The following is a 19,100-nucleotide window of genomic DNA, read 5'->3' as shown; positions in this document are numbered from 1 at the left end:
AACATGCATAAAAACAGTCTAGCAGCATGGGCCCATACATTAATTCACGGTTCACAAAATGATTCTACAGGATTTATGAACAGACATAAAATAACATTGAATTAAATCAGATAAAGATTACAATAAAGAAAATGTTTGATATTTTTATTACTCTATTATTTCCTAACCTCCCTTTTTAGTAATTAAAAAAAAAAAAAAAGAACAGATGTCAAACTCAAAACCACTGACAGATCCCATTGAGTGGAAGCCTTCTGATAGCTTTTAAAAAATGGGATGAATAAAGAGGACAATGATGGAGTTGAAACAAAGGTATTGATGCAGCACTACCGAAGAGTGGGTGAACCAATAGTGCTACCCCAGCATTACAGGGCCCCAAACAAGTTTGTTCTATTTATCCCAGTAAGATGAGGAATCTGACCAAGAATCCATTAGGGCAATAGTTAGAAATATTAATCAAGGCCAAGATCTTCTGGCCTACCCACAGCCAGGGAACCAAGACCATATGCACATACGCGGGTAAAATGGCGAGAAGGAGAAGAAACTTTTCTGGGACTCCATGATACAGGAGTCCAATGCACTATAAAACCAAAATTTGTTGCCCTGACCAGTGTGGCTCAGATGCTGAGCATCATCCTGCAAAGCAAAATACAGCTGTAGCTCTCTTAGCACTTTTGGGCCATTATGACCACCACTTTTTTTATGATTTTGGAAGTGTCTGCACCTGTGTTCATGCAGACTAACGCTTATGGCAAAAGCCCATGAGTGCTCCCCAGCGGCAGCCATTGGGACTTTGGACAAGAAAACTCCAAGATACTGCCAACCAGCTACACTCACTATTTCAGAGAGAATTATTAGCCTGCTTGGATACTAAGAGTGTCTCAATGACTGAGGGACATATAATAATCAGGAAACCCAAGATACCCATAATGTCTTCGGTGATGCTGAAGAAATACTCTAAAGAGGAAGGGAGTGCCCAGAAGAATTCCATAATAAAAGGAAATAGTTTATACAGAAGCATGCTGCCTAGGGAATGCAAGGAGGCAGCCACCCATACCCATGAGTAAGTAGCCTCTTTTCCTCTAGAACTAACTTTGGAGCAGAACCCAAAGAGCTGCTGGAACCAACTGCCACATGGTCAGTGCCTGATGAACTCTCAACAACAAAGAGCTGCTTGGTTTATGAATGGCAGTTCTAGATGTACAGACAACATCACAAACTCACACTCCTCTTTTAAGAAACTTCTCCCCTCACCATAAGAATAAGCCCCAAGCAGTGATGTTTATATATTTATATGCATGATCCTACCCTCTAGGCTCCACTAAAATGGAATGGAGCAAGGATCTAAGCTGGGCCACTTGATTTGAAATTGGGAGACTACAGATAGGACAGTCCTATGAACTGAGAAGATATAAACTCAGGAGCTGAGAAGAGAATGTAGGTCCATGCATATGTCCAAAGCAGTAAAAGCACATCTGCTGTTAAGATGCCAATGTTCTCCAAGCTGATCTATAATTGCAACACAACCCCTATAGGAATAGCCTTCTTTGCTGAGTTATCCATAGAAACTAACAAGTTGACTCTAAAATTCTTATGTAAACTCAAAGGATTCAGAATAGCCAAACCATCTTGAAAAAGAACAGAGTTGGAGGGAAGACTCACACTTCCCAACTTCAAACTTAAGTCAAAACAGTATGGTACTGGCATAAGGATACACATACAGACTACTGGAACAGAACTGAGAAGCGTACCTAAAAATGGTCCTAGCACAAATGGCACTCAGACAACTAGATATCCAAATGCAAAAAAATAAAATTGAAACTCTACTTCACAGCATGTACGAAAATTAACCCAATGAATCAAGAACCTTTTGTAAGAACTAAAACTAAAAAAATTATAAAACACTTAAAAGAAAACAAAGGAGTGAATAAATCATCATGATCTTGAATTCTTCAGTGGCTTTTTATCTTTTATTTATTTATTTTTAGAGAGGGGAAGGGGAGGGAGAAAGAACATCAATGTGAGAAACATTGATTGGTTGCCTCGTGCACACACACACCTCGACCAGGGACCTAACCAGCAACCCAGGCATGTGCCCTGACGAGAAAAGAACCAGTGACCGACCCTTTGCTTTGCAGAACAATGCCCAACCAAGTGAGCCACACCAGTCAGGGCTTTTTAATAACACCAAAAGCACAAGCAACAACAACAACAAAAAACCCAGATAAACTGGACTTCATCAAAATAAAAAATTTGTATTTCAAAGGACACCATCAAGAAAGTAAAAGTCAACCCAGACAATGGGAGAAAATGTTTGCAAATTATATATCTAAGGGAATTCCATCCAGGGGAGTCCAACCCACAGCCCACAGGCCACATGCAGCCCAGGATCGCTATGAATGTGGCCCAACACAAAATCGTAAATGTACTTAAAGCCTTTTTTTTTTTTTTTTTTTTTTTTTTGCTCATCAGTTTTCATTAGTGTTTGTGTATTTAATGTGTGGCCCAAGACAACGTTTCTTCCGCTGTGGCCCAGAAATGCCAAAAGGTTGGACCCACCTGGAGAATATAAGTATCCTGTAGAATATAGAACTCTTACAACTCAATAATAAAAAAAGACAATCCAATTTAAAAATAGGCAAAGGGTTTGAATAAATATTTTTCTAAAGAAGATACAGAAACAGCCATTAACAATATGAAAAGGTGCTGAATATCACTCATCATCAGGGACATGAAAATCAAACCACAATCAGATACCACTTCATATCCATTAGGATGACTGTCATTAAAAAAGTGTTGACAAAAATGTGGAAATACTGGGACTTTTGTGCATGGCTGGCAAGAATGTAAAATGATGCAGCCTCTACGAAAACCAGTATTGCAGGTAATTCCTCAAAAAATTGAAAATAAAGTTACTATGTGATCTAGCAAGTCCACTTCTGGATATAGACCCAAAAAAGCTACAGCAGTTACTCAAAGTAATATGTTGCATTCCCATGTTCATAGGAACATTATTTACAATAAAAAAGGTGGAAAAAACCTGTGTCCAATAACTATGAATGGATAACAAAACATGCTATACATGTACCAGAGAATATTATTTATCCTTACAAAGGAGATTCTGATACATGCTACAACATGAACCTTGAGAATATTATGTGAAGTGAAATAAGCCAGTCATAAAAAAACAAATATTGTATGATTCCACTTATGACCTACCTAGACTATTCAAATTTATAGACATAAAGTAGAATGGTAGAGTTGTCAGGAGCAGGAGGGAGACAGGGAGTTTAATGGGAAAAGAGTTTCATTCTGGGTTGATAAAAAGGCTCTGAAGATGGACAGCGGTGATGGTTAAAATAGTGTGAATGTACTTAATGCTACTGAAGTGCACACTTAAAAATGGTTAAGATGTAAATTTAGGTGTGGTTAAGACAGTCAATTTATGTTATGTATATTTTACCACAATAAATTTTTTAAAGAATATTTATAGTTGCCTAATCCTGCCTATCATTACAAAACAGACAGCATATTGATCATTATAGGTCGAAACACTATCGAAGTCACTGACACTAAATTTGAAGGCACTGGAACACACATGCACTTCCCTAGGCCTGTCTTCATCTTAAAAACAATGTGGGTAAGACTAAATCAGTCCAGCACCAACCCAGCGTTTCTGTACCCTGTGGACTCCAAATATAATTTTTAAAAATCCTCTGGTTATTTTCAGTATTTCTAAATAAAACCTAATAAAATTATCCTTTTACCTTCCAAAACCCTGCCCAGAGCGATTAAAAAAAAAAAAAAAAAAAACAGCCCTGACTGGTGTGGCTGAGGTGGTTGGGCATTATCCCACAAAGCGAAAAGTCACAAGTTCAATTCCTGGTCAGAGCACATACCAAGGTTGCGGATTCAGTCTCAGGGCAGGGCACATACCAGAGGCAACCAATCAATTTTTCTTTCTCACATCGATATTTCTCTCCCTTTTTCCCTCTCTTTCCTTCTGAATAAATAAATAAATAAATAAATGCTAGCAGTAAAAAAAAAATTTCAAAAGAAACAATCACTGTTCTCTCTTTCCTGCAGACTAGAATTATAGGACCACAGGGTGGGCTTGCAGGTTATTAAAACTGTAGGACCTTAGAATGTTCATAGCAGCATTGTTCTTAATAGCTAAAAGATGGAAACAGCCCAACTGCCCATCAACTGATAGAGAGATAAACAAAATATAGTGTATCCAAACAATGGAATATTATGTGGTGATAAAAAGAAATAACAGGCTGATACATGCTACAACATGGTTGAACCTTGAAACCGTTATGCTAACTTGCAGAAGTTTACGTATTACATGATTCCATTCATATAAAAGTCCAGAATAGACAAGTCTATAAAAATAGAAAGTAGATTAGTGTCTCAGACTGGGAAGATGGGGAGGTTTGGAGGGGTATAGCTAATAAGTTTCTTTTTGAGGGTGATGAAAAGATTCTAAAATTGACTGTAATGGTTCCACAACTCTTAATACACTAGAAACCACTTAAACATATATTTTAAATGGATCAACTGCATGGTGAATGATTTATATTTCAATAAAACTGTTACCAAAAAAAAGGAGGGGCATGTCTGCAGTAATTTGATAGGAGCTATCTGGGTTTATGAACTTTCTAATTAGTGGATCCACTCGCTCATAAATCCTGGAACTTTTCCAGTCCTAAACCCCAGTCTCCACCTACAAGATTCACTACTATATTTAATCTAGTTCGATATGGATTCTGTTCCTTGAATCTAAGGTTCCTAAGAAAAAACATTTCTATCCTTAAGAACTAAAGGTATGAAAGAACCTATGCACCCCAATGTTCATAGCAGCACAATTTACAATAGCCAAATGCTGGAAACAACCTCAGTGCCCATCAGTAAATGAATGGATCAAAACACTATGATACATTTACACAGTGGAATACTGCACAACAGAAAGAAAGAAAGAACTAGAAAGAAAGAAAGAGCTACTACCCTTTGCGACAACATGGATGGAACTGGAGAGCATTATACAAAGTGAAATAAGCCAGGAGGCGAAAGACAAATACCATATGATCTCACCTATAAGTGGAACCTAACCAACAAAACAAGCAGGCAAGGAAAATACAAGTAACATTGAAAGAAAAAAGAAACCAAGAGAATCAAGAGGGAAGTGGGTGGGTAGGGAAAGGGAAGGGAAGGGTAAAGTGAAGGAACATGTATAAAGGACCCATGGACAAAGCCAAAGTGGGAAAGGACTGAGGGAGAGAGGTGGGAAAGAGGGGCATGGGAAAGTGGTGGCAGGAAGGTGGAGACAAATGTATATGAACAATTAAAAAAAAAAGAAAAGAAAAGAAAAAATAAAGAACTAAAGATATGAAGAATAGTTGCTCAAAAAAAATATTTGCAACTTCCGGCCAAGATGGAGGCGTAGGTTGATATACTTTGCCTCCTCGTACAACCAAAAGAAGGACAACAACAAATTTAAAAACAAAAAATAACCAAAACTGCCAGAAAATCAAGCTGTATGTAAGTCTAACAACCAAGGAGTTAAAAGAAACATTCATCCAGACCAGTAGGAGGAGTGGAAACAGGCAGCCTGGGCAGAGAGGACACGCAGCAAGGGGACGGCTGGAGGACCGGGCAGGTGAGGTGGAGGCTGGCAGACCAGGCGGTACCACATTTGCCTGCAAATAAACCAGAGGAGCAGTTGGGGAGCGAGACAGACCGCGCAGTCCCCTATTCCAGTGAAGGAAAAGAAAGCCTCAAAACCTCTGGAGGTAAAAACCTGTGGGGGTTGCAGCAGCAGGAGAAACTTCCAGCCTCACAGGAGAGTCTGCTATAGAGATACCCATGGGGTCCTAGAACGTACACAAACCCATCCACCTGGGAATCAGCACTAGAAGGATCCAATTTGTTTGTAGGTATCAGGACAAGTGACTGAAAGCCAGCAGAGAGCCGAGCAAGCGGCATTGTTCCCTCACACCCCTCCCCCACACACAGTGTCACAACTCAGCAACCTGGGTTGTCCCACTCTGGCAAATACCTAAGGCTCCGCCCCTTCTAATGATTTCCAAGGCATGTGGAGACTAAGAAGTATGGCCCAAATGAAAGAACAAATCAAAGCTCCAAAAATAGAACTAAGCAGTGAACAGATAGCCAATCTAACAGATGCACAGTTCAAAACACTGGTAATCTGGATTGGCTGAATATGGTTGTAAAATGGAGGAAAAAGTGAAGGTTATGTAAAGTGAAAGAAAAATACACAGGGAACCAACAGTAAAGGGAAGGAAATTGGGACTCAAACCAACGAGTGGGAGCAGAAGGAAGAGATATTCAACCAGAACAGAATGAAGAAACAAGAATTCAAAAACATGAGGAGAGGCTTAGGAACCTCTGGGACAATATTAAACATTCCGACATCCAAATCATAAGGGTGCCAGAGGGAGAAGAGGAAGAACAAGACATTGAAAACTTATCTGAAAAAATAATGAACGAGAACTTCCTCAACCTGGCCAAGGAAATAAGACTTCCAGGAGATCCAGGAAACTCAGAGTCCCAAAGAAGTTGGACCCAAGGAAACACACACCAAGGCACATCATAATTAAGTTACCCAAGAGTAAAGGTAAGGAGAGAATCTTAAAAGCAGCAAGAGAAAAGGAGACAGTAACCTGCAAAGGAGTTCCCATAAGACTATCAGCTGGTTTCTCCAAAGAAACCTTGCAAGCAAGAAGGGGTTGTCAAGAAGTTCTCAAAGTCATGAAAAGCAAGGACCTACATCCAACATTACTCTCTCCAGCAAAGCTATCATTTAGAATGGAAGAACAGATAAAATGCTTCCCAGATAAGGCAAGTTAAAGGAGTTCATCATCACCAAGCCCTTATTATATGAAATGTTAAAGGGACTTATCTAAGAAAAAGAAGATGATCAAAAACTATGAACCGTAAAGCAGAGGGGCCGGGAGAGGGGGAAGAAGTGGGGAAAAGGTAGATGGAATAAGCATCATAAATAGTAGGTACAAAATAGACAGAGGGAGGTTAAGAATAGTATAGGAACTAACGGGCATAAACTAAGCGGGGGCCGGGGGAGGGTGGCAGAGTAGGTGGAGAGGAATGCAGGGGGAAAAAAATAGGACAACTGTAATAGCATAATCAATAAAATATATATAAAAACAAATTAAAAATAAAATGAGGCACAGATAAAAAAAGAAAAATATAATCTTTTGTTCTTTTGTTTAAAAAAAATTTGCTAAATAAACAACAGCAACAGTATGACTACTTATTATATCCTGGGGGCTATACAGAACACCTTCTAGCAATTACTTAAGAAGCAAAACCATTTAGTGAGTAAGAAGACAAATAATGGGTTTGAAATCCAACTTCACTATTTACATGCTGTCTAAAGTTGGACAACATATTTTTAAACTCCTTCAATCTTGGCTGGTGTGGCTCAGGGGATTGAGTGTCAGCCTGCGAACCAAAGGATCACTTGTTCAATTCCCAGTCAGGGCACGTGCCTGGGTTGCAAGCCAGGTCCCCAGTAGAGGGCACATGAGAGAACCACACATTGATGTTTCTCTCTCTCTCTCTCTCTCTCTCTCTCTTTCTCCTTCCCTTCCCCTCTCTCTCTAAAAATAAATAAAATCTTTAATAAATAAAAATGAACTCCCTCAGTCTCAGATTCCTCAGCTATAAAATTAAGATAATAGTAATAACAGTACAAATGTTACCAAATCCAGTGAATTAATAAGATAATGCATTTAATATACTTAGCTAAGAGTCAAGCACATAAAGAAAGTCAGTAAAAATTGTACCTCTCCTATTAAAAATTTTTCAGGTGGGGAAGCTGAACTTACAGATAGATAAATAGACAGATAGATAAGATAAGACAGATAGATACAGATATAGAGATATATATGGTCCACTAGTAAACTTACAGAACTACAGCATCATTTAGTAGCAGGTGTGAAGGTTACCATATTTTGCAGTGTAGAATGTGCTCCTGTGTATAATGCACACCCACATTTTTGGCCCAAACTTTCAGGGGAAAAAAAATCTTTCACTTTAATTTTTAATTCAATTTTTTATTTATTTATATTTAGATACTTGTTTTTTGTATTATAGAGGAATTTTAGCATTCATTTTTAATACATTTTATGTAACAAATAATGACAAAACATAAGAACAGATACAAGGTACTGTGTGTATAATGTACATCCTTATTTTTCCCTCAAATATTTGAGCATAAAGGTGTGCATTATACACAACAAAATATGGTAACCAGACTTTCAACTTCTAACAGCTTCAGTAAATTCAAGAACTCCCAGAAACTGAATAGAGGATCTTGGGTATATGTATATTTACCTTTCTGGGGAAATATCTTAACTTCTGTCAACATTTGAAAGCAATGCAGGATTCAGAAACAATCAAGTATCGCTGGATAAGGGTCAGCAGCAATTAGAAACCTTTTGAGAAGCTCTCCTCTTGCTCATTTCTGATTTGCTATTTTATGCCAGTTACAGATTTTAGTATTTAAAACATCCAAGTATATTTGTCCATTATACCTTTATGGAGACTGTAACAAAATGAGGTAACAAAATACATACATATTATATGACTGTAGTAACATTATATACTGTAAGGTAGAAATATTAGAATAAATACAAATGAGATGCAACAGCACATTCTAAAACAAAGAAAATTAACGCAATTTGGGGGAGCTTATTTTAAGAAAAATGACATTATTATTTGAATGCTCTTATATGACTTGTCTCCTCTAAACTGTAAGTTCCTTGAGGGCAGGAACTAATCTTCAGCTCCATCACCTAGCATGGAGTCTAGCACAGAGCAGGATCTCAACTATGTACTGAATAAACGAATGTATAAGCAGCTCAACCAATGCTTGCCGACAAATTTAATTTACTTGGGAGCATACTTTTGGAATTGATTTTCCTAGGTCTAGGCTCCTGGGTATTTGAGGTGAAATGGTTTAGAATAAGCTGGGTGCTATTATTTAAGTTTCTGGGCGGCAGGCAACAGAAAATCCCATTCAATCTGCATATATAAAAATAATTTAATGGTTCATTCAACTGACAAGACGAAAGGCAGACTGATTTTCAGGAAGGCTTTGTCCAAAGGTTCAATGATGTCTCTAAAGATATAAGATCGTTTGTTTTCTCCTCTCTGCCTTCCTTGGTGTTTGCTTTGTTCTAAGGCTGGCAATCCCCAAGACCTCTAAGTCACAACATGGGTGACTACAAGATTTCTGAGACAGAGCTACATCCATTCTCATGTAAATCTAACAGGTAACAGCATTTCTCAGGGAAGCTCTTTAGAATAAGAAAGCCCCAAACATGACTTCCCATCTCATTCTGTCCAAATGGCTAGGCTTTACTGATTGGTTTAAGCTAACTGGGTTCTCCCATAGAGACTGATGGGGTCAATTTCACTAAAATGGAATGACTATGGCCAAAAAGTCCATTTTTCCCACAATTAAATGACACATTTTCACCAATTCCTCTTCCCCTTTCTCTCTCCTCACCCCCTTGTCAAGATGGAGTAGTAAACACAGCATACCTCCTCACACAACAACATCAAAATTACAGCTGAACTACAGAACAATTACTCAGAAGAACCATCAAAAGTCAAGTTGAATGGGAGTCCAACAACTACGGAACTAAAGAAACCGCATCCATCCAGACTGGTAGGAGAAAAAGAGACAAAGAACAGTCTGATCCCATACCCGTGTGTGGTGGATAAAAATTCGGGAGGGATATCTCTAAGCGAGAGGTCCCAGCCCTACACCAGGCCCTCCAGACCAGGGTTCCAATGCCAGAAAGATAAGTCTCCATAACTTCTGGCTACAAAAACTAGCAGGGTTTGAGTAACTGAAAGGAACTACTGGAGTCCCAAGCAGTTCCTCTTAAAGGGCCCACACCCGGACTTGCTCAAAGTCACTCTCTCTCAGCTCCAGCATTGGAGCAGCAACTTGAAAGGCACCAGAGGCATGAGAGGAGGAACTGAGGTGCCTGGCATCAAGGCGAGAGCTGGGAGACAGCTTTCTCCCAGACAGGATGGCAGGCAGAGAAGCCACTGTTCCTTTTCTGAGCCCTCCCCCGACAGCACAACAGAGCCAGCAGGCATGAGCCATATCTGACTCTCCATAGACCTGGCTCACACAGTTTGTTCCTCCTTGGGGAATCCCTGAGGCTCTGCCCTACTCCACTTACCAGCCCATCCAAGCTGTTAACAGTGGTTTTTCCACATGAATGGCTGGTCTCAGTCAAGCTTTGCATCTTCCTTAAATCTCTCAAACAAGCAACAACTGGCCTCAGCGAGCCCCAGACCATGTACCTTTGGCTAAGCGGCCAAAGGCATGGCATTGGCAGCAGCCAGCTTTGGGTCAAAGTTTGGCTTTGCCTGGGAACCTCCAAATCCAGCACAAGTAGCAGCCATCTGCAGACTGCGTTTTGGTCCATGCTGTGTGGCCCCAGGAGTAATACAGGTGGTGGCTGACTCTGGCCTGTACCACCAGGGAAACCTCAGAGCCTGTGTTCCCAGTGAACAATTACAGACCACATTGGAACACTACCACCCTGCCCCTATACAGCCCCTCATCCTCCAAGGAGGGCAGAAGTTGGTGTCAGTGGTCACAGCCAGTCCTTGCAGCTGACTGGCCTGAGTAAATCCCTCCCACTCACCTGCCAACAGCAAGCAAGGCTCAACTACAAGAGGAGAGGATATTAAGCCCATACAGAGGGTGTATCTCGAGTTCCGAGCTTGGATAATAGGGGAGTATGCTGTACCACTGGACCCTACAGGACACCTATTACATTAGGCCATGCTACGAAGACAGAGTCAAAACAGCTCTACCTAATACATAGAAACAAACACAGGGAGGCTGCCAAAACAAGGAGACAAAGAAACATGGCCCAAATGAAAGAATAGATCAAAACTGCAGAAAAAGAGCTAAGCAAAATGGAGATAACCAATCTATCAGATGCAGAGTTCAAAACACTGATTATAAGGGTATTCAAGGAAATTAATGAGGACCTCAACAGCCTAAAAAAGACCCAGTCAGAAACGAAGGATACACTAACTGAAATAAAGAACAATTTACAGGGAAACAAGAGTAGAATGGATGAAGCCAAGAATCAACGCAATGATATAGAGCATAAGGAAACAAAAAACAACTAATCAGAACAACAATAAAAAAGAATCCGTTTACAACCAGGATAATGTAAGGGACAATGTATGGGACAATTTCAAATGTACTGACATTTGCATCATAGGGGTACCAGAAGGAGAAAAAAGAAAGCAAGAAATTGGAAATCATTTGGAAAAATAATGAAAGAAACTTCCCTAATTAGGTGAAGAAAATGGACATGCCAGTCCAGGAAGCAGAGAGTCCCAAACAAGATGGATGCAAAGAGGTCAACTCCAAGACACATCATAATTAAAATGCCAAAGGTTAAAAATAAAGAGAGAATCTTAAAAGCAGCAAGAGAAAAGAAGTTAGTTACCTACAGGGGAGTTCCCATAAGACTGTCAGCCGATTTCTCAAAAGAAACTTTGCAGACTAGAAGGGATTGGCAGGAAATATTCAAAGTCATGAAAAGCAGGAACCTACAGCCAAGATTGCTCTACCCAGCAAAGCTATCATTTAGAATCAAAGGGCAGATAAAGAGCTTCCCAGAAAGGGAAAATCTCAAGGACTTCATCATCACCAACCCATTATTATATGAAATGTTAAAGGGACTTACTTAATAAAAAGATCAAAACTATGAACAATAAAATGGCAATAAATACAAAATTATAAACAACTGAATCTAAAAAACAAACAAAGAGAACAAGAAGAACAGAGAGCATTTTGATGGTTGCCAGATGGAAGAGGGCTATAGGGAGATAGGTGACGACATGACGGGATTAAAAAGTACAAATTGGTAGCCACAGAATAACATGGAATGTAAAGTACAGCACAGAAAATGGGGTAGCCAAGGAACTTACATGCATGACCCATGGACATGAACAATGGTGGAGGGACTGCCTGAGCGAGCTGGGGTGCTTGGAGAAGCAAAGGGGGGGAAATTGTGACTTTAACAGAGTAGTCAATAAAATATAATTTAAAAGAAAGAAATGAAAAAGGAAACCAGCATCCTTTAGACATCTACCATGAGCTAGGTAGAACCTGAGCATATATAGATGATATGTGCTATTTCAGTTAATCCACATAACTCTGAAGTAGATAAAGAATGAAAAAAGTTAAACAATTTGCCTTACCTGAGTTTAAATCCAAGCTATGCAACCAACTACAAACGTGACTATAAATAAGTCAATACCTTTTTGGGCCTCAAGTTACCTCCTCTGCAGAAAAAGTATGAGATAATCTATAATGATCCTTCTAGCTACAAAATCTTATGATGATGCTAGTGTCATAAAAATCTAACATATACTAAAATTTTCTAATACAAAATATTGCTTCCCTGTGTTTCCAATTAAACTATATCAAGCAACCCTTTCTTAATGACTTATAAATTACTACAATGAGAACACTCTAGCTACTGACAATATATAGATTTTAGAATAAGTTTTTTTTCCAGTAATTTTACTCAGACTTTAGTAAGGGAGGTTAATAAGGTAACTAATATTTTAAAACGTTTTTTTATGATTTTAAATAAAGAGGGGACGGGGAGAGGTGGGGGAGACAGACAAACACTGAATTGTTTTTCTACCCATTTATGCATTCATTGGTTGATGCTTGTATGTGCCCTGACTGGGACTTGAACCCACAACCTTGGCGCATCACAACAATGTTCTAACCAACTGAGCTACCTGGCCAGGGCCTACATAACTAATATTTTAAAATATTTTTATTATATACCTATTATGAAGTAAAATCTAAGAACCAAAGATTTAAGATAAAATATGACTTCAAAGAACTTTCAGGCTTAAAAAGTAGGCACTGAATCTTCTTTAATATTGAGTGTAAAGCTTCAAAAACAACAATGATAATGAACAAATGTAACAGACAACAGAGTTCTGTGTCTCCTCGGTATTCTTCAGATACTTTTGCAATCTGGTTGCTAGTGCCACTTCTGACTACCATTGATTATATTTACCTCTATTAACTCCGCTGCTCCTCAGCAAGTGCTAATGACAACCTGACTTGAGAAAAAGAAAAAATCAAGTTTGTGTATAAGGAACACAAAAGAAGAGAAAAGGCTTCAGCATGGACTTACTTGCAAGATGAGAGCTATGTTCCAGAAGATTAAGGCTACCAAAAATCCAGCATTCAGGTAAGCAAGGTCCTCCTGCACACAACTGGACCACAATATTCCATATACTGTATTGTTGTACAATTTTTTTAACACATAAAATATAAATTTTCAAACTCTAAGAGAGCAGTAACAGCTTTGTTAACCTCAGTAAACCTAACTCCTAGAATACTTGGCAAGTAGTTGTTGAATGACTAAATAAACTGATCATGTGCTTTGAAGTCAGTGAAACCTGTAGCTGGATAAACTTCTTGGCTGTGTGGACCTGCACAAATCACACCTAAACCTTAATTTCTTCATCTATAAAATGAGCACAGCTATATTTAAGAGGCTGTTGTGAGGAGTGAATTTTAAAAACTACAAAGAATGCAAAACTTATTATCTTATACATAGTGGGCACTTAATCCATGATAGAGCTATTACTACATGATAGCTAATTACCATTATTGATGATAATGTAACAGAACTTATCAGCGCTAAAAAGTAACTAAGAGCCCTGACTGATGTGGCTGAGTTGGTTGGGCGTTGCTCTGCAAAGTGAAAGATCACCATTCAAATCCTGGTCAGAACACATGTCTAGGTTGTGGTTCCATCCCCAGTACGAAGGCGGTCATATTGATGTTTCTCTCTCACAGCAATGTTTCTCTCCCCTTCTCCCTCCTTTCCCCTCTCTCTAAAAATAAAAAAGTAAAATATTTTTTAAAAAATAAACAAGATATTGTCCTTGATTTTCCTTTATTTTCCTCAACTACCACACTGAATCATCCATGTCTCCTATCAGTTCCTCCTTCAAAACCCAAACGCTTTAACCTAACCCCAGTCAATCTGACTTAAGTCATCATCTCTTGCCTAGATTATACCACGTGTCACTATGTCCACTCCAAATCCCTCTAAATTTATTGGCTACAGAGCCATCTTAAAACACAAATCTGATCACATTATTCCTCTCCTAAAATCCTCTGTCAGTTCCGCATCACACTTGAAATAAAATCCAAATTCTTGAACTATGACCTACAGGGCCTTACATAATGACCTGGCCTCTATCTCCCTTTTCCACCTTATCTCCTACTCCTCTCCCTCTTGCTCGCTCTACTTGTCATACTGGCCTTCTTGCTGCTAGTGCACTTCTTATCAATCATGTTTCCACTCAAATGTCACTCCTCAAAGGGGACCTCCTTGACCATCCTGTTCAAGTACATCCTGCCCCTACCCATCATACTTTTCTCTTTACTCAGAAATTGTATTAGATCTGCCTACTCAATAATTATTGTCTCCTACCCCACTAGACATATGCCCCAAGAACCTAAGTTTCATTTCACCCTTAAAACACCTTTGCCTTTAACAGTGTCTAGCATATTGTAGGTCCTTGAGATATTTCCTGTATGAATAACAAATACTGTCACCTGGGTCCAATGAGTGCTGAGTTCTAACAGAAATCGTCAGTACAGTCATTTAGGAACCACTCTATACTGAGGAACCACATTCTAGAATTAGAACACTAACAACTGTGGAATTCTGTAACTGCAGAATTGGCACAGTACAATTGCTGACTGGCAGTCAGCTAAATAGTAATAAAACAACTCATCAGACAGATCCCAGACAAAAACCAGCTGATAATAAAAAACTTATGTCATTATGGAGTTACTTCCAAAGTTTGATTTACTAGTATTGTTTGGCATTTCCCTTCTTAGTTTTTTTTTTAATTTTAAAAATAAAATTAAGCACCACTCCTGTTCACCTGCTGTCACACTAAACTGTAAACATCTTCTACCTAAACACATATTCAGTTTGTCTTACATATACACAGCTGAAAATAAAAACCACAATGCCCCTACTAAAATTAAACCACAGTGCCCCTACTAAAGAAATGTGGAACTGTGTTTTTAAACATGTTTAAAATCATGTAGAATGCAAAAGAATGTGTAGAAAGAATTTCAAATGGGGGGAAGGAGTTCCATTTAAAGGAAATACAGTAATTCCCAAATATTTTGGGTACATGTACCAAAACAAGAATGCTTTAAGCATTATACAAGTTATAGTTTAAATTCTTGGGTATACATTTAAAATATTCTTCATGTACATGTTGTCCACCATGAAACCAACCAGACATTCAATAAAATTAAGGAGTAAAGAATAAATAATTAAGGAGTAAAATCAATAAATAATTAAAGAGTAATAAAGTAAAATGAAGGAATAAATAATAAACAGGAGTAATTCAGTAAAACAAACTTAAAATTTTGTTACTGTTTCCAGCAATTTCCAGAACTAGCAAAAGCTGAACAGTGAAAGGACTGCTACATTTTCACATCATGTTTGCAAATTATTCTATAATGGAATGGTAGTCTCTACTTCCTCTGTATTTGTTATAGGCCAAACACCATAGGCCATAATGTTGCAGTCCTAAGAATAATTCTCCACTTTAGTAAAAAAAGAAAAAGAAAAAAAAAACAACTTGGGCCAATTTCTCAATTATAAAAAATGGGGACTACTGAATGTCAACAGGTTTTATAGGTCACAGCTAATTAGCTGATTTCTATGGTGCAACATAACTTCTTCAAACTCCTTCTTGAGTAATTCGAAAATATAGGAATGTTAAGAAAAACTCATTTTTTTATAGTAAATCAGGTTTTTTAAAACCAGAAACACATTCCTGAGCGTTTTTCCATGAACAACATGGAAATGGGTTTTTTGCATGTGCCCAGTGGAAATCCCTGAAGAAAAATAGAAGCAGGCAGCCAGTGATTTTCATCTCCTTACTTTTAAGAAATAAGATTATCTTTTTAAGTCTAAATATTGGTAAGGCAAGGTACAAATCCTCCCCATAAGATCGCAGTTCCATCCTCTGGCAACAAATGGCCAGAAGAAAAAAACACCAGCCACTCAACCCTCAGGCATCAGCAGAGAAGTCACAAACATTCTGCTGGCTAAGGCAAAAGGCTGTACTGTATTTCCAGAGTCTACAGAGTCTGAGAACTATGTTCCCACAATCTGCATGCCCCACTCTACACAAAGCACCATGTGGCTAAGAAACCGGTTATAGCAGATAAGAACACTCAGGTATGCAAACATGTTATGGATGGAACAAAGTAAAAGGGTAGTAAATATAGGGGCCACAGACTGTAAAAACAGACCTGTTAAAAATTTTTAAAGAAATCAAGTTATTTCGTAGTACAATTCCTAACAAACTGTTCAAAGTAATCTTACAAAGGACACTTGGATAATTTATTCTGATGCTCATAATCCAGAAGAACACCAAGTTGTGATAAAGTCATTTTAAACTCAACACATTCATTTCTGCCTTCTTACACTGTGGCCCAGCTCTAGTAATAATTTCACTGAACTGCTGCATTCAGAGGCATTTCTAACACTGAATTACTAGTGTCATATTAATACAATGTAAGTGAGAAGACAAACTTTTCAAAAACCCTGGGAGGGTCTTGTTTTTGCTTGAGTTTACCAAATGCTATAAAAATGTTTTGAAAGCAAGACTATGTTTATGTTTAAGATACAATATTACTAGGGAGCAGCACACATACAAAATACTATTAAGTAGTCTCAGCACATGTCAAGTATGATAAGACTACAATTATGTAAATGTAACTATCAGTACTTAGGGTATAAATTTAAGTGATTTTAGTCCCATGCTTTAAGGTCCATCTCTCACTGCAAGAGTGTCCCAGGCTACATGTGGCCCAACACAAAATCATAAATTTACTTAAAACCTTTTTTTTTTTTTTGCTCATCAGTTTTCATTAGTGTTTGTGTATTTAATGTGTGGCCCAAGACAAATCCTCTTCTCCCAGTGTGGTCCAGAGATGCCAAAAGGTTGGACACCCCTAAAGCCTAATGTGAGGCATTAAGTGTTTGACTGGAAATGCTCCCAACCAACATCCTGAGATACAGACCACACTAGAGCACTCTCTCAACATTTCTCATTGATCTCTTATCACACAGCTCCTCTCCTAAAAAAAATGAGCCTTTTGGTTTAAAAAAAAAATTATAGCAATCCTGATTAATCTATAAAGCTTTTCAGGAGCTCAATGTACAAGAACCAAAAAGTCCTAAAAAGTTCTGCCTAAAAGAGTTAAGAAGCAGTTGGCACATTTAGGGTTAAGGCTGACTTTGTTTCAGCCTATCCCTACCTAAGCCAGTTCAAGAAGCCAAATAAATCTTTCTGTGGACACTTTCTGAGTAAGGAAACACACATACACAAGCAATGTAAATACTTCACACACAGGAATTTTAAGTTTTCCTCAAAATGCCTCAGCAAATCAGTGTTTATAATTAAATACTCTGAAAACCCTTACTTTTTAGTTTTTCTTCAAATATTATCTTGTATTTCACTTACATTAAAGTGGTAGAACAGAAATATCTAAGGTAGCCAGCACTTTGGTGTTTAAATGAGGTTTAAGAGCCTCAATCTAACTAAAACCTAGTTCCTGAGAATGTAGCAATACATTCTACGCGGTCAAGGTCAATTCCAGAAAGTTCACTTCAGTCAGAGAACTTAAAATTCTACATAGTTTTACAGTTTATTCACCTCTCCTCACCACTATCTCACCGGACTGTTAAAATTAAACAGGGTAAAGCAGGTTATACCTACTTCTTTTTTTTATCGGTTTGACCAAAAAATCCATTGTTTTCTCCGTACTATGGCTCTAGTAGTACTTAGTTGTCTTTAACTTTATTCAGAACAATTTTGTTAGACTGTATTGTGACAGCTGTCTTATCAGCGTGCATTTAAAAAAAACAAAATTGGCGAATTTTTGTGCAGCCATTTTAATAGTGAAGATGGAAGACATGCAACTTTTTTAGCATATTATGCTTTATTATTTCAATAAAGGTAAAAATGCAACTGAAACACAAAAAAAGATTTGTGCAGTGGATGGAGAAGGTGATGTGATGGATCAAACGTGTCAAAAGTGGTTTGTGATGTTTCTTGGTACTACTGACATTTTGGCCAAGTAATTCTTTGCTGTGCAGCTGCCCTATGCATTGGAAGATGTTTAGCAGCACCCCTGGCCTCTATCCACTAGAAGCCAACAGCGAGAGAGAGCGGACATACTCAAAATATCCAAATCAATAAAGTTTCTGGTGAAAAAGAAAAATGTGTCTTTTATTTTACAGAAAAAAACATAACAGACTTTTTGGACAACCCAATCGATAAAGAAAATGAGAAGTTCAAAAGGTTTGGTGATCATTTAAGAGAAGCAAAACATAAAAATTCAGATCCTCCTTAAATACCAGCTCTACTGTAACACACAGAATTAATTATGTGATGTTACTGTTGTAGTACTTTTAAATAGTTTATAAGTAAATAACCAGACCTGTATATGGAAGGAACATATATACCATGTCTTATATATTTTAAATTTAAATTTTTCTTCATATTTGAGATGTTTACTTCATTTCTAAATAATATTTAGTTTAAATTCATTATCCTAGCATTCCTAATGCCTTTTCTCACTTGGCCTTTCTTTCTTTCTCCTTATCCATTAAATGATATAGAGTAGAAGGTGTATCAAAAATATAATCTCGTCCTGGCTAGTGTGGATCAGCTGGTTGGAGCATTGTCTGTAAATCAAAACCAAAAGGCCGTGGATTCAATTCTGGTCAGGGTACATGCCTAGGTTGTGGGTTGGTCGGGGCACTTAAAAGCAACCAACCAATGTTTCTCTCACATCAATGTTTCTCTCCCTCTCTCTCTCCCCCTTCCCCTCTCTCTCTAAAATCAGTAAGTATGTCCTCAGGAAAAAAATATAAAATTAAAAAATATATATATAATTTCTTATTCCAAAAGCTAATTCTTACACTCTG

The 19,100-nt window shown here is 38.0% G+C and overlaps 1 protein-coding gene across 4 annotated transcripts in view; it reads right to left on the bottom strand.

Moving 5' to 3' along the window:
* Positions 1–19,100, bottom strand: part of RAF1 (Raf-1 proto-oncogene, serine/threonine kinase) — a 73,520-nt gene that overhangs the window by 39,668 nt on the left and 14,752 nt on the right. Inside the window, exon 1 of one of the 4 annotated variants that reach the window (XM_054595803.1) lies at positions 8,374–8,521. The exons of the other annotated variants lie outside the window; for them this stretch is intronic. The gene's annotated coding sequence lies outside the window, so the exon portion shown is untranslated. Of the gene's footprint in view, positions 1–8,373; positions 8,522–19,100 lie in introns of those variants that run through there. 4 annotated transcript variants of the gene reach the window in all.

Source organism: Pteronotus mesoamericanus, unplaced genomic scaffold (assembly GCF_021234165.1).
Source record: "Pteronotus mesoamericanus isolate MK-2021 breed Mesoamerican mustached bat unplaced genomic scaffold, CSHL_Meso_final scaffold_54, whole genome shotgun sequence".
Lineage (NCBI taxonomy): Eukaryota > Metazoa > Chordata > Mammalia > Chiroptera > Mormoopidae > Pteronotus > Pteronotus mesoamericanus.
Note: the sequence above shows the minus strand (reverse complement) of the source record. Positions and strands in the feature narration are given on the sequence as shown.